Source organism: Dendrobates tinctorius, unplaced genomic scaffold (genome assembly GCF_039654945.1).
Source record: "Dendrobates tinctorius isolate UK_male_01 unplaced genomic scaffold, ASM3965494v1 ptg000189l, whole genome shotgun sequence".
Taxonomy (NCBI): Eukaryota; Metazoa; Chordata; class Amphibia; order Anura; family Dendrobatidae; genus Dendrobates; species Dendrobates tinctorius.
This window is the reverse complement of record NW_027361856.1, coordinates 1,831,817-1,848,917: the sequence shown is the minus strand read 5'-3', so window position 1 is coordinate 1,848,917 and position 17,101 is coordinate 1,831,817.

Below are 17,101 nucleotides of genomic sequence, written 5' to 3'. Positions count from 1 at the left end.
CAAAATTATTTTAACGATGTCATAATCATTTTGATAAGGTCACAATAAATGGTGTTGTCATAATCTACTGATGATTCATAATCATTTTGATGATGTGCTAATCATTTCATGATGTCATAATCTACAGATTATTTCAGAAACATTTTGATGTATTAATCATATGATGATTTCATAATCATTTTGATGATCTCATAATCATTTTGAAGATGTTGTTATCATTTTCATGATGTCGTTGTCAATTGAAGATGTCATAATCATTGTGATGATATCATGATCATTTTGATAATGTCATAATCATTTTGAGAATGTCATAATCATTTGATGGTGTCATAATCATTTTGATGTCATAATCATTTGATGATGTCAATCATTTGGATGACATCATATTAATTTTGATTATGTCATTATCATTTTGATGATGTCATAATCTTACTGATGATTTCAAAATCATTTTAAAGTTGTCATAATCCTTGGATGATTTCAATATCATTTTGATGATATCTTGATTATTTTGAAGATGTCATTATCATTTTCATGATGTCATAATCAATTGATGTAGTCTTAATAATTTTGATGATGTCATATTAATTTTGATGATGCTATCATCATTATGATGATGTCATAATAATTTGGAAGTTGTCATAATCATTTGATGATTTCATAATCATTTTGATGTTGTCATAATCATTTGATGATGTCATAATCACTTTGATGATGGCATTATTACTTTGATGATGGCATAATCATGTGATATTGTCATAAGGATTTGCTGATGTCATAATGATTTGCTGATGTCACAATCTATTCTTGATTTCATACTGATTTTGATGATATCATAATCATTTTGATGTCATAGTTATTATACTCATATGGATGTTATCATAATCATTTGATAATTTCATTATCATTTTGATAATGCCATAATCTTTTGGTGAAATCAGAATTATTTTGATGTGATAACCATTTTGATGATGTCATAATCATTTGATGATGTCATAATCACTTTGATGATGGCATAATCACTTTGATGATGGCATAATCATTTGATATTGTCATAAGGATTTGCTGACGTCATAATGATTTGATGATGTCATTTTCTATTCTTGATTTCATAATGATTTTGATGATATCATAATCATTTTGATGTTATAGTTATTATACTCATATGGATGTTATCATAATCATTTGATAATTTCATTATCATTTTGATAATGCCATAATCATTTGGTGAAATCAGAATTGTTTTGATGTGATAACCATTTTGATGATGTAATAATCATTTGATGATGTCATAATCATTTGATGATGTCATAATCACTTTGATGATGGCATAATCACTTTGATGATGGCATAATCATTTGATATTGTCATAAGGATTTGCTGATGTCATAATGATTTGCTGATGTCATAATCTATTCTTGATTTCATAAGGATTTTGATGATATCATAATCATTTTGATGTCATACTTATTATATTCATATGGATGTTATCATAATCATTTGATAATTTCATTATCATTTTGATAATGTCATAATCATTTGGTGATATCAGAATTGTTTTGATGTGATAACCATTTTGATGATGTAATAATCATTTGATGATGTCATAATCATTTGATGATATCATAATAATTTCAATGAGGTCATAAACATTTTGATGATGTCATAAACATTTTGTTGAGGTCATAATAATTTTGATGACGTTATAATCATTTTGATGATGTCAGAATTATTTGATGATGTCAAAATCATTGTGATGATGTCATAATTATTTTGATGTGTTAATCATTTTGATGATTTCATAATCATTTTGATAACTCAATACTGATTTTTATGCTGTCATAATCATTTGATGATTTCATAATCATTTTGATGATGACATAATCATTTCATGATGTCACAATCATTTGATATCATAATCTCCTGGTGATTTCATACTAATTTTGATTTAGTAATAATCTTTGTGATGATGTCATAATTATTTTGATGATGCCATAATCATTTTAATGTTATAATTATTTGATGATGTCACAATCAATTTAAATATGTCATAAACATTTGATATTATACTCTACTGATGATTTCAGAATCATTTTCATGCTGTCATTATCATTTGATGATGTCATAATCAATTTGATGATGTCGTGATCATTTTAATGATATAATCAATTCATGATGTCATAATCATTTTGATGATGTCATCATCATTGGGCGATGTCATAATCTACTGATCATTTCAGAATCATTTTGATGATGTCATAATCATTTTGATGATGTTGTTATCATTTTCATGATGTCATTGTCAATTGATGATGTCATAATCATTTTGATGATGTCATGATCATTTTTATGATGTCATAATCAATTGCTGATGTCATAATCATTTTGATGATGTCATTATCATTAGATGATGTCATAATCTACTGATGATTTCAGAAACATTTTGATGTCATAATCATTTTGAAGTCATAATCATTTGATATTGTCATAATCATTTGATGATGTCATATTCCTTTGATGATATCATAATCATTTTGATGATGTCATAAACTACTGATGATTTCATAATTATGTTGATGATATCACAATCATTTTTATGTCACATTCATTTTAACGTCATATTCATTTAATGATGTCATAATCATTTTGATAATGTCATAATCATTTGATGATTTCAAAATCATTGTAATGATGTCATAATAATTTTGATGTCACAATCATTTTGATGATTTCATTATCATTTTGATAATGTCATAATCATTTTGATGTTGTCACAATTATTTGATGATTTCATAATCATTTTGATGTTGTCATAATCATTTTGATGATGTCAAAATTATTATAATGTTTTCATAATCTACAGATAATTCATAGTCATTTTGATGTTGCCGTAATCATTTGATGATGCCATAATCATTATGATGATGCCATATTCATTTGATGATTTAATAATCATTTTGATGTTGTCATAATCTACTAATGATTTAATAATCATTTTGAAGTCAAAATTATTTGATGATTTCATAATCATTTGATAATGTTGGAATCTACTAATGATTTCTCAAATATTTTGATGATGTCATAATCATGTTAACTTGTCCTAATCATTTCATAATGTCATAATCATCTTGATGATGTCATAATCTACTGATGGATTCATAATTATTTTGATGATATTATAATCATTTTAATGTCATATTCAATGTAATGTCATAATCATTTAATGATGTCATAATTATATTGATGATGACATCATTTTAATGATGTGATAATTACTTGATGATGTCATAACCTACTGATGATTTCAGAAACATTTTGATGTCTTAATCGGATGATGTCATAATCATTTCATGATGTCATAATCATTTTGATGATGTCATAATCATGTTCATGTCATAGTCAATTTACGATGTCATAATCATTTTGATGATGTCATAATCATTTTGATGATATGATAATTTTGATGTTGTCATAATCATTTTGATGGCTTCATAATCATTTTGATGATGTCATAAACATTTGATGATGTCAAAATTATTTTAATGATGTCATAATCTTTTTATTGATGTCACAATAAATGGAGTTGTCATAATCTACTTATGATTCATAATCATTTTGATGATGTGCTAATCATTTCATGATGTCATAATCTACAGATTATTTCAGAAACATTTTTATGTATTAATCATATGATGATTTCATAATCATTTTGATGATGTCATAATCATTTTGAGAATGTCATAATCATTTGATGGTGTCATAATCATTTTGATGTCATAATCATTTGATGATGTCAATCATTTGGATGACATCATATTCATTTAGATGATGTCATTATCATTTTGATGATGTCATAATCTTACTGATGATTTCAAAATCATTTTAAAGTTGTCATAATCCTTGGATGATTTCAAGATCATTTTGATGATATCTTGATCATTTTGAAGATGTCATTATCATTTTCATGATGTCATAATCAATTTAAGTAGTCTTAATAATTTTGATGATGTCATATTAATTTTGATGATGCTATAATCATTTTCATGATGTCATAATAACTTGGATGTTGTCATAATCATTGGATGATTTCATAATCATTTTGATGTTGTCATAATCATTTGATGATGTCATAATCACTTTGATGATGGCATTTTTACTTTGATGATGTCATAATCATTTGATATTGTCATAATGATTTGCTGATTTCATAAACTATTCTTGATTTCATAATGATTTTGATGATATCATAATCATTTTGATGTCATACTTATTATATTCATATGGATGTTATCATAATCATTTGATAATTTCATTATCATTTTGATAATGCCATAATCAATTGGTGATATCAGAATTGTTTTGATGTGATAACCATTTTGATGATGTAATAATCATTTAATGATGTCATAATCATTTGATGATATCATAATAATTTCAATGAGGTCATAAACATTTTGATGATGTCATAAACATTTTGTTGAGGTCATAATAATTTTGATGACGTTATAATCATTTTGATGATGTCAGAATTATTTGATGATGTCAAAATCATTGTGATGATGTCATAATTATTTTGATGTGTTAATCATTTTGATGATTTCATAATCATTTTGATAACTCAATACTGATTTTTATGCTGTCATAATCATTTGATGATTTCATAATCATTTTGATGATGACATAATCATTTCATGATGTCACAATCATTTGATGTCATAATCTCCTGGTGATTTCATACTAATTTTGATTTAGTAATAATCTATGTGATGATGTCATAATTATTTTGATGATGCCATAATCATTTTAATGTCATAATTATTTTATGATGTCACAATCAATTTAAATATGTCATATACATTTGATATTATACTCTACTGATGATTTCAGAATCATTTTCATGCTGTCATTATCATTTGATGATGTCATAATCATTTTGATGATATGATAATTTTGATGTTCTCGTAATCATTTTGATGGCTTCAAAATCATTTTGATGATGTCATAAACATTTGATGATGTCAAAATTATTTTAACGATGTCATAATCATTTTGATGAGGTCTCAATAAATGGTGTTGTCATAATCTACTGATGATTCATAATCATTTTGATGATGTGCTAATCATTTCATGATGTCATAATCTACAGATTATTTCAGAAACATTTTGTTGTATTAATCATATGATGATTTCATAATCATTTTGATGATGTCATAATCATTTTGAAGATGTTATCATTTTCATGATGTCATTGTCAATTGATGATGTCATAATCATTTTGATGTTGTCAGAATAATTTGATGATGTCATGTTCACTTTGATGATGCCATATTCATTTGATGATTTAATAATCATTTTGATGTTGTCATAATCTACTAATGATTTAATAATCATTTTGAAGTCAAAATTATTTGATGATTTCATAATCATTTGATAATGTCGGAATCTACTAATGATTTCTCAATTATTTTGATGATGTCATAATCATGTTAACTTGTCCTAATCATTTCATAATGTCATAATCATCTTGATGATGTCATAATCTACTGATGGATTCTTAATTATTTAGATGATATTATATTCATTTTAATGTCATATTCAATGTAATATCATAATCATTTAATGATGTCATAATTATATTGATGATGATATTATTTTAATGATGTGATAATTACTTGATGATGTCATAAGCTACTGATGATTTCAGAAACAATTTGATGTATTAATCATGATTATTTCATAATCATTTTGATGATGTCATAATCATTTCATGATGTCATAATCATTTTGATGATGTCATAATCATGTTCATGTCATAGTCAGTTTACGATGTCATAATCGTTTTGATGATGTCATAATCATTTTGATGTTATGATAATTTTGATGTTCTCATAATCATTTTGATGGCTTCATAATCATTTTGATGATGTCATAAACATTTGATGATGTCAAAATTATTTTAACGATGCCATAATCATTTTGATAAGGTCACAATAAATGGTGTTGTCATAATCTACTGATGATTCATAATCATTTTGATGATGTGCTAATCATTTCATGATGTCATAATCTACAGATTATTTCAGAAACATTTTGATGTATTAATCATATGATGATTTCATAATCATTTTGATGATCTCATAATCATTTTGAAGATGTTGTTATCATTTTCATGATGTTGTTGTCAATTGAAGATGTCATAATCATTGTGATGATATCATGATCATTTTGATAATGTCATAATCATTTTGAGAATGTCATAATCATTTGATGGTGTCATAATCATTTTGATGTCATAATCATTTGATGATGTCAATCATTTGGATGACATCATGTTCATTTTGATTATGTCATTATCATTTTGATGATGTCATAATCTTACTGATGATTTCAAAATCATTTTAAAGTTGTCATAATCCTTGGATGATTTCAAGATCATTTTGATGATATCTTGATCATTTTGAAGATGTCATTATCATTTTCATGATGTCATAATCAATTGATGTAGTCTTAATAATTTTGATGATGTCATATTAATTTTGATGATGCTATCATCATTATGATGATGTCATAATAATTTGGAAGTTGTCATAATCATTTGATGATTTCATAATCATTTTGATGTTGTCATAATCATTTGATGATGTCATAATCACTTTGATGATGGCATTATTACTTTGATGATGGCATAATCATGTGATATTGTCATAAGGATTTGCTGATGTCATAATGATTTACTGATGTCACAATCTATTCTTGATTTCATACTGATTTTGATGATATCATAATCATTTTGATGTCATAGTTATTATACTCATATGGATGTTATCATAATCATTTGATAATTTCATTATCATTTTGATAATGCCATAATCTTTTGGTGAAATCAGAATTATTTTGATGTGATAACCATTTTGATGATGTAATAATCATTTGATGATGTCATAATCATTTGATGATGTCATAATCACTTTGATGATGGAATAATCACTTTGATGATGGCATAATCATTTGATATTGTCATAAGGATTTGCTGACGTTATAATGATTTGCTGATGTCATAATCTATTCTTGATTTCATAATGATTTTGATGATATCATAATCATTTTGATGTTATAGTTATTATACTCATATGGATGTTATCATAATCATTTGATAATTTCATTATCATTTTGATAATGCCATAATCATTTGGTGAAATCAGAATTGTTTTGATGTGATAACCATTTTGATGATGTAACAATCATTTGATGATGTCATAATCATTTGATGATGTCATAATCACTTTGATGATGGCATAATCACTTTGAAGATGGCATAATCATTTGATATTGTCATAAGGATTTGCTGATGTCATAATGATTTTCTGATGTCATAATCTATTCTTGATTTCATAAGGATTTTGATGATATCATAATCATTTTGATGTTATAGTTATTATACTCATATGGATGTTATCATAATCATTTGATAATTTCATTATCATTTTGATAATGCCATAATCATTTGGTGAAATCAGAATTGTTTTGATGTGATAACCATTTTGATGATGTAATAATCATTTGATGATGTCATAATCATTTGATGATGTCATAATCACTTTGATGATGGCATAATCACTTTGATGATGGCATAATCATTTGATATTGTCATAAGGATTTGCTGATGTCATAATGATTTTCTGATGTCATAATCTATTCTTGATTTCATAAGGATTTTGATGATATCATAATCATTTTGATGTCATACTTATCATATTCATATGGATGTTATCATAATCATTTGATAATTTCATTATCATTTTGATAATGTCATAATCATTTGGTGATATCAGAATTGTTTTGATGTGATAACCATTTTGATGATGTAATAATCATTTGATGATGTCATAATCATTTGATGATATCATAATAATTTCAATGAGGTCATAAACATTTTGATGATGTCATAAACATTTTGTTGAGGTCATAATAATTTTGATGACGTTATAATCATTTTGATGACGTCAGAATTATTTGATGATGTCAAAATCATTGTGATGATGTCATAATTATTTTGATGTGTTAATCATTTTGATGATTTCATAATCATTTTGATAACTCAATACTGATTTTTATGCTGTCATAATCATTTGATGATTTCATAATCATTTTGATGATGGCATAATCATTTCATGATGTCACAATCATTTGATGTCATAATCTCCTGGTGATTTCATACTAATTTTGATTTAGTAATAATCTTTGTGATGATGTCATAATTATTTTGATGATGCCATAATCATTTTAATGTTATAATTATTTGATGATGTCACAATCAATTTAAATATGTCATAAACATTTGATATTATACTCTACTGATGATTTCAGAATCATTTTCATGCTGTCATTATCATTTGATGATGTCATAATCAATTTGATGATGTCGTGATCATTTTAATGATATAATCAATTCATGATGTCATAATCATTTTGATGATGTCATTATCATTGGGCGATGTCATAATCTACTGATCATTTCAGAATCATTTTGATGATGTCATAATCATTTTGATGATGTTGTTATCATTTTCATGATGTCATTGTCAATTGATGATGTCATAATCATTTTGATGATGTCATGATCATTTTTATGATGTCATAATCAATTGCTGATCTCATAATCATTTTGATGATGTCATTATCATTAGATGATGTCATAATCTACTGATGATTTCAGAAACATTTTGATGTCATAATCATTTTGAAGTCATAATCATTTGATATTGTCATAATCATTTGATGATGTCATATTCCTTTGATGATATCATAATCATTTTGATGATGTCATAAACTACTGATGATTTCATAATTATGTTGATGATATCACAATCATTTTTATGTCACATTCATTTTAACGTCATATTCATTTAATGATGTCATAATCATTTTGATAATGTCATAATCATTTGATGATTTCAAAATCATTGTAATGATGTCATAATAATTTTGATGTCACAATCATTTTGATGATTTCATTATCATTTTGATAATGTCATAATCATTTTGATGTTGTCACAATTATTTGATGATTTCATAATCATTTTGATGTTGTCATAATCATTTTGATGATGTCAAAATTATTATAATGTTTTCATAATCTACAGATAATTCATAGTCATTTTGATGTTGCCGTAATCATTTGATGATGCCATAATCATTATGATGATGCCATATTCATTTGATGATTTAATAATCATTTTGATGTTGTCATAATCTACTAATGATTTAATAATCATTTTGAAGTCAAAATTATTTGATGATTTCATAATCATTTGATAATGTTGGAATCTACTAATGATTTCTCAAATATTTTGATGATGTCATAATCATGTTAACTTGTCCTAATCATTTCATAATGTCATAATCATCTTGATGATGTCATAATCTACTGATGGATTCATAATTATTTTGATGATATTATAATCATTTTAATGTCATATTCAATGTAATGTCATAATCATTTAATGATGTCATAATTATATTGATGATGACATCATTTTAATGATGTGATAATTACTTGATGATGTCATAACCTACTGATGATTTCAGAAACATTTTGATGTCTTAATCGGATGATGTCATAATCATTTCATGATGTCATAATCATTTTGATGATGTCATAATCATGTTCATGTCATAGTCAATTTACGATGTCATAATCATTTTGATGATGTCATAATCATTTTGATGATATGATAATTTTGATGTTGTCATAATCATTTTGATGGCTTCATAATCATTTTGATGATGTCATAAACATTTGATGATGTCAAAATTATTTTAATGATGTCATAATCTTTTTATTGATGTCACAATAAATGGAGTTGTCATAATCTACTTATGATTCATAATCATTTTGATGATGTGCTAATCATTTCATGATGTCATAATCTACAGATTATTTCAGAAACATTTTTATGTATTAATCATATGATGATTTCATAATCATTTTGATGATGTCATAATCATTTTGAGAATGTCATAATCATTTGATGGTGTCATAATCATTTTGATGTCATAATCATTTGATGATGTCAATCATTTGGATGACATCATATTCATTTAGATGATGTCATTATCATTTTGATGATGTCATAATCTTACTGATGATTTCAAAATCATTTTAAAGTTGTCATAATCCTTGGATGATTTCAAGATCATTTTGATGATATCTTGATCATTTTGAAGATGTCATTATCATTTTCATGATGTCATAATCAATTTAAGTAGTCTTAATAATTTTGATGATGTCATATTAATTTTGATGATGCTATAATCATTTTCATGATGTCATAATAACTTGGATGTTGTCATAATCATTGGATGATTTCATAATCATTTTGATGTTGTCATAATCATTTGATGATGTCATAATCACTTTGATGATGGCATTTTTACTTTGATGATGTCATAATCATTTGATATTGTCATAATGATTTGCTGATTTCATAAACTATTCTTGATTTCATAATGATTTTGATGATATCATAATCATTTTGATGTCATACTTATTATATTCATATGGATGTTATCATAATCATTTGATAATTTCATTATCATTTTGATAATGCCATAATCAATTGGTGATATCAGAATTGTTTTGATGTGATAACCATTTTGATGATGTAATAATCATTTAATGATGTCATAATCATTTGATGATATCATAATAATTTCAATGAGGTCATAAACATTTTGATGATGTCATAAACATTTTGTTGAGGTCATAATAATTTTGATGACGTTATAATCATTTTGATGATGTCAGAATTATTTGATGATGTCAAAATCATTGTGATGATGTCATAATTATTTTGATGTGTTAATCATTTTGATGATTTCATAATCATTTTGATAACTCAATACTGATTTTTATGCTGTCATAATCATTTGATGATTTCATAATCATTTTGATGATGACATAATCATTTCATGATGTCACAATCATTTGATGTCATAATCTCCTGGTGATTTCATACTAATTTTGATTTAGTAATAATCTATGTGATGATGTCATAATTATTTTGATGATGCCATAATCATTTTAATGTCATAATTATTTTATGATGTCACAATCAATTTAAATATGTCATATACATTTGATATTATACTCTACTGATGATTTCAGAATCATTTTCATGCTGTCATTATCATTTGATGATGTCATAATCATTTTGATGATATGATAATTTTGATGTTCTCGTAATCATTTTGATGGCTTCAAAATCATTTTGATGATGTCATAAACATTTGATGATGTCAAAATTATTTTAACGATGTCATAATCATTTTGATGAGGTCTCAATAAATGGTGTTGTCATAATCTACTGATGATTCATAATCATTTTGATGATGTGCTAATCATTTCATGATGTCATAATCTACAGATTATTTCAGAAACATTTTGTTGTATTAATCATATGATGATTTCATAATCATTTTGATGATGTCATAATCATTTTGAAGATGTTATCATTTTCATGATGTCATTGTCAATTGATGATGTCATAATCATTTTTATGATATCATGATCATTTTGATAATGTCATAATCATTTTGATGATGTGATAATCATTTCATGATGTCATAATCTACAGATTATTTCAGAAACACTTTGATGTATTAATTATATGATGATTTCATAATCATTTTGATTATGTTGTTATCATTTTCATGTTGTCATTGTCAATTGATGATGTCATAATCATTTTGATGTTGTCAGAATAATTTGATGATGTCATGTTCACTTTGATGATGCCATATTCATTTGATGATTTAATAATCATTTTGATGTTGTCATAATCTACTAATGATTTAATAATCATTTTGAAGTCAAAATTATTTGATGATTTCATAATCATTTGATAATGTCGGAATCTACTAATGATTTCTCAATTATTTTGATGATGTCATAATCATGTTAACTTGTCCTAATCATTTCATAATGTCATAATCATCTTGATGATGTCATAATCTACTGATGGATTCTTAATTATTTAGATGATATTATATTCATTTTAATGTCATATTCAATGTAATATCATAATCATTTAATGATGTCATAATTATATTGATGATGATATTATTTTAATGATGTGATAATTACTTGATGATGTCATAAGCTACTGATGATTTCAGAAACAATTTGATGTATTAATCATGATTATTTCATAATCATTTTGATGATGTCATAATCATTTCATGATGTCATAATCATTTTGATGATGTCATAATCATGTTCATGTCATAGTCAGTTTACGATGTCATAATCGTTTTGATGATGTCATAATCATTTTGATGTTATGATAATTTTGATGTTCTCATAATCATTTTGATGGCTTCATAATCATTTTGATGATGTCATAAACATTTGATGATGTCAAAATTATTTTAACGATGTCATAATCATTTTGATAAGGTCACAATAAATGGTGTTGTCATAATCTACTGATGATTCATAATCATTTTGATGATGTGCTAATCATTTCATGATGTCATAATCTACAGATTATTTCAGAAACATTTTGATGTATTAATCATATGATGATTTCATAATCATTTTGATGATCTCATAATCATTTTGAAGATGTTGTTATCATTTTCATGATGTCGTTGTCAATTGAAGATGTCATAATCATTGTGATGATATCATGATCATTTTGATAATGTCATAATCATTTTGAGAATGTCATAATCATTTGATGGTGTCATAATCATTTTGATGTCATAATCATTTGATGATGTCAATCATTTGGATGACATCATATTAATTTTGATTATGTCATTATCATTTTGATGATGTCATAATCTTACTGATGATTTCAAAATCATTTTAAAGTTGTCATAATCCTTGGATGATTTCAATATCATTTTGATGATATCTTGATTATTTTGAAGATGTCATTATCATTTTCATGATGTCATAATCAATTGATGTAGTCTTAATAATTTTGATGATGTCATATTAATTTTGATGATGCTATCATCATTATGATGATGTCATAATAATTTGGAAGTTGTCATAATCATTTGATGATTTCATAATCATTTTGATGTTGTCATAATCATTTGATGATGTCATAATCACTTTGATGATGGCATTATTACTTTGATGATGGCATAATCATGTGATATTGTCATAAGGATTTGCTGATGTCATAATGATTTGCTGATGTCACAATCTATTCTTGATTTCATACTGATTTTGATGATATCATAATCATTTTGATGTCATAGTTATTATACTCATATGGATGTTATCATAATCATTTGATAATTTCATTATCATTTTGATAATGCCATAATCTTTTGGTGAAATCAGAATTATTTTGATGTGATAACCATTTTGATGATGTCATAATCATTTGATGATGTCATAATCACTTTGATGATGGCATAATCACTTTGATGATGGCATAATCATTTGATATTGTCATAAGGATTTGCTGACGTCATAATGATTTGATGATGTCATTTTCTATTCTTGATTTCATAATGATTTTGATGATATCATAATCATTTTGATGTTATAGTTATTATACTCATATGGATGTTATCATAATCATTTGATAATTTCATTATCATTTTGATAATGCCATAATCATTTGGTGAAATCAGAATTGTTTTGATGTGATAACCATTTTGATGATGTAATAATCATTTGATGATGTCATAATCATTTGATGATGTCATAATCACTTTGATGATGGCATAATCACTTTGATGATGGCATAATCATTTGATATTGTCATAAGGATTTGCTGATGTCATAATGATTTGCTGATGTCATAATCTATTCTTGATTTCATAAGGATTTTGATGATATCATAATCATTTTGATGTCATACTTATTATATTCATATGGATGTTATCATAATCATTTGATAATTTCATTATCATTTTGATAATGTCATAATCATTTGGTGATATCAGAATTGTTTTGATGTGATAACCATTTTGATGATGTAATAATCATTTGATGATGTCATAATCATTTGATGATATCATAATAATTTCAATGAGGTCATAAACATTTTGATGATGTCATAAACATTTTGTTGAGGTCATAATAATTTTGATGACGTTATAATCATTTTGATGATGTCAGAATTATTTGATGATGTCAAAATCATTGTGATGATGTCATAATTATTTTGATGTGTTAATCATTTTGATGATTTCATAATCATTTTGATAACTCAATACTGATTTTTATGCTGTCATAATCATTTGATGATTTCATAATCATTTTGATGATGACATAATCATTTCATGATGTCACAATCATTTGATATCATAATCTCCTGGTGATTTCATACTAATTTTGATTTAGTAATAATCTTTGTGATGATGTCATAATTATTTTGATGATGCCATAATCATTTTAATGTTATAATTATTTGATGATGTCACAATCAATTTAAATATGTCATAAACATTTGATATTATACTCTACTGATGATTTCAGAATCATTTTCATGCTGTCATTATCATTTGATGATGTCATAATCAATTTGATGATGTCGTGATCATTTTAATGATATAATCAATTCATGATGTCATAATCATTTTGATGATGTCATCATCATTGGGCGATGTCATAATCTACTGATCATTTCAGAATCATTTTGATGATGTCATAATCATTTTGATGATGTTGTTATCATTTTCATGATGTCATTGTCAATTGATGATGTCATAATCATTTTGATGATGTCATGATCATTTTTATGATGTCATAATCAATTGCTGATGTCATAATCATTTTGATGATGTCATTATCATTAGATGATGTCATAATCTACTGATGATTTCAGAAACATTTTGATGTCATAATCATTTTGAAGTCATAATCATTTGATATTGTCATAATCATTTGATGATGTCATATTCCTTTGATGATATCATAATCATTTTGATGATGTCATAAACTACTGATGATTTCATAATTATGTTGATGATATCACAATCATTTTTATGTCACATTCATTTTAACGTCATATTCATTTAATGATGTCATAATCATTTTGATAATGTCATAATCATTTGATGATTTCAAAATCATTGTAATGATGTCATAATAATTTTGATGTCACAATCATTTTGATGATTTCATTATCATTTTGATAATGTCATAATCATTTTGATGTTGTCACAATTATTTGATGATTTCATAATCATTTTGATGTTGTCATAATCATTTTGATGATGTCAAAATTATTATAATGTTTTCATAATCTACAGATAATTCATAGTCATTTTGATGTTGCCGTAATCATTTGATGATGCCATAATCATTATGATGATGCCATATTCATTTGATGATTTAATAATCATTTTGATGTTGTCATAATCTACTAATGATTTAATAATCATTTTGAAGTCAAAATTATTTGATGATTTCATAATCATTTGATAATGTTGGAATCTACTAATGATTTCTCAAATATTTTGATGATGTCATAATCATGTTAACTTGACCTAATCATTTCATAATGTCATAATCATCTTGATGATGTCATAATCTACTGATGGATTCATAATTATTTTGATGATATTATAATCATTTTAATGTCATATTCAATGTAATGTCATAATCATTTAATGATGTCATAATTATATTGATGATGACATCATTTTAATGATGTGATAATTACTTGATGATGTCATAACCTACTGATGATTTCAGAAACATTTTGATGTCTTAATCGGATGATGTCATAATCATTTCATGATGTCATAATCATTTTGATGATGTCATAATCATGTTCATGTCATAGTCAATTTACGATGTCATAATCATTTTGATGATGTCATAATCATTTTGATGATATGATAATTTTGATGTTGTCATAATCATTTTGATGGCTTCATAATCATTTTGATGATGTCATAAACATTTGATGATGTCAAAATTATTTTAATGATGTCATAATCTTTTTATTGATGTCACAATAAATGGAGTTGTCATAATCTACTTATGATTCATAATCATTTTGATGATGTGCTAATCATTTCATGATGTCATAATCTACAGATTATTTCAGAAACATTTTTATGTATTAATCATATGATGATTTCATAATCATTTTGATGATGTCATAATCATTTTGAGAATGTCATAATCATTTGATGGTGTCATAATCATTTTGATGTCATAATCATTTGATGATGTCAATCATTTGGATGACATCATATTCATTTAGATGATGTCATTATCATTTTGATGATGTCATAATCTTACTGATGATTTCAAAATCATTTTAAAGTTGTCATAATCCTTGGATGATTTCAAGATCATTTTGATGATATCTTGATCATTTTGAAGATGTCATTATCATTTTCATGATGTCATAATCAATTTAAGTAGTCTTAATAATTTTGATGATGTCATATTAATTTTGATGATGCTATAATCATTTTCATGATGTCATAATAACTTGGATGTTGTCATAATCATTGGATGATTTCATAATCATTTTGATGTTGTCATAATCATTTGATGATGTCATAATCACTTTGATGATGGCATTTTTACTTTGATGATGTCATAATCATTTGATATTGTCATAATGATTTGCTGATTTCATAAACTATTCTTGATTTCATAATGATTTTGATGATATCATAATCATTTTGATGTCATACTTATTATATTCATATGGATGTTATCATAATCATTTGATAATTTCATTATCATTTTGATAATGCCATAATCAATTGGTGATATCAGAATTGTTTTGATGTGATAACCATTTTGATGATGTAATAATCATTTAATGATGTCATAATCATTTGATGATATCATAATAATTTCAATGAGGTCATAAACATTTTGATGATGTCATAAACATTTTGTTGAGGTCATAATAATTTTGATGACGTTATAATCATTTTGATGATGTCAGAATTATTTGATGATGTCAAAATCATTGTGATGATGTCATAATTATTTTGATGTGTTAATCATTTTGATGATTTCATAATCATTTTGATAACTCAATACTGATTTTTATGCTGTCATAATCATTTGATGATTTCATAATCATTTTGATGATGACAT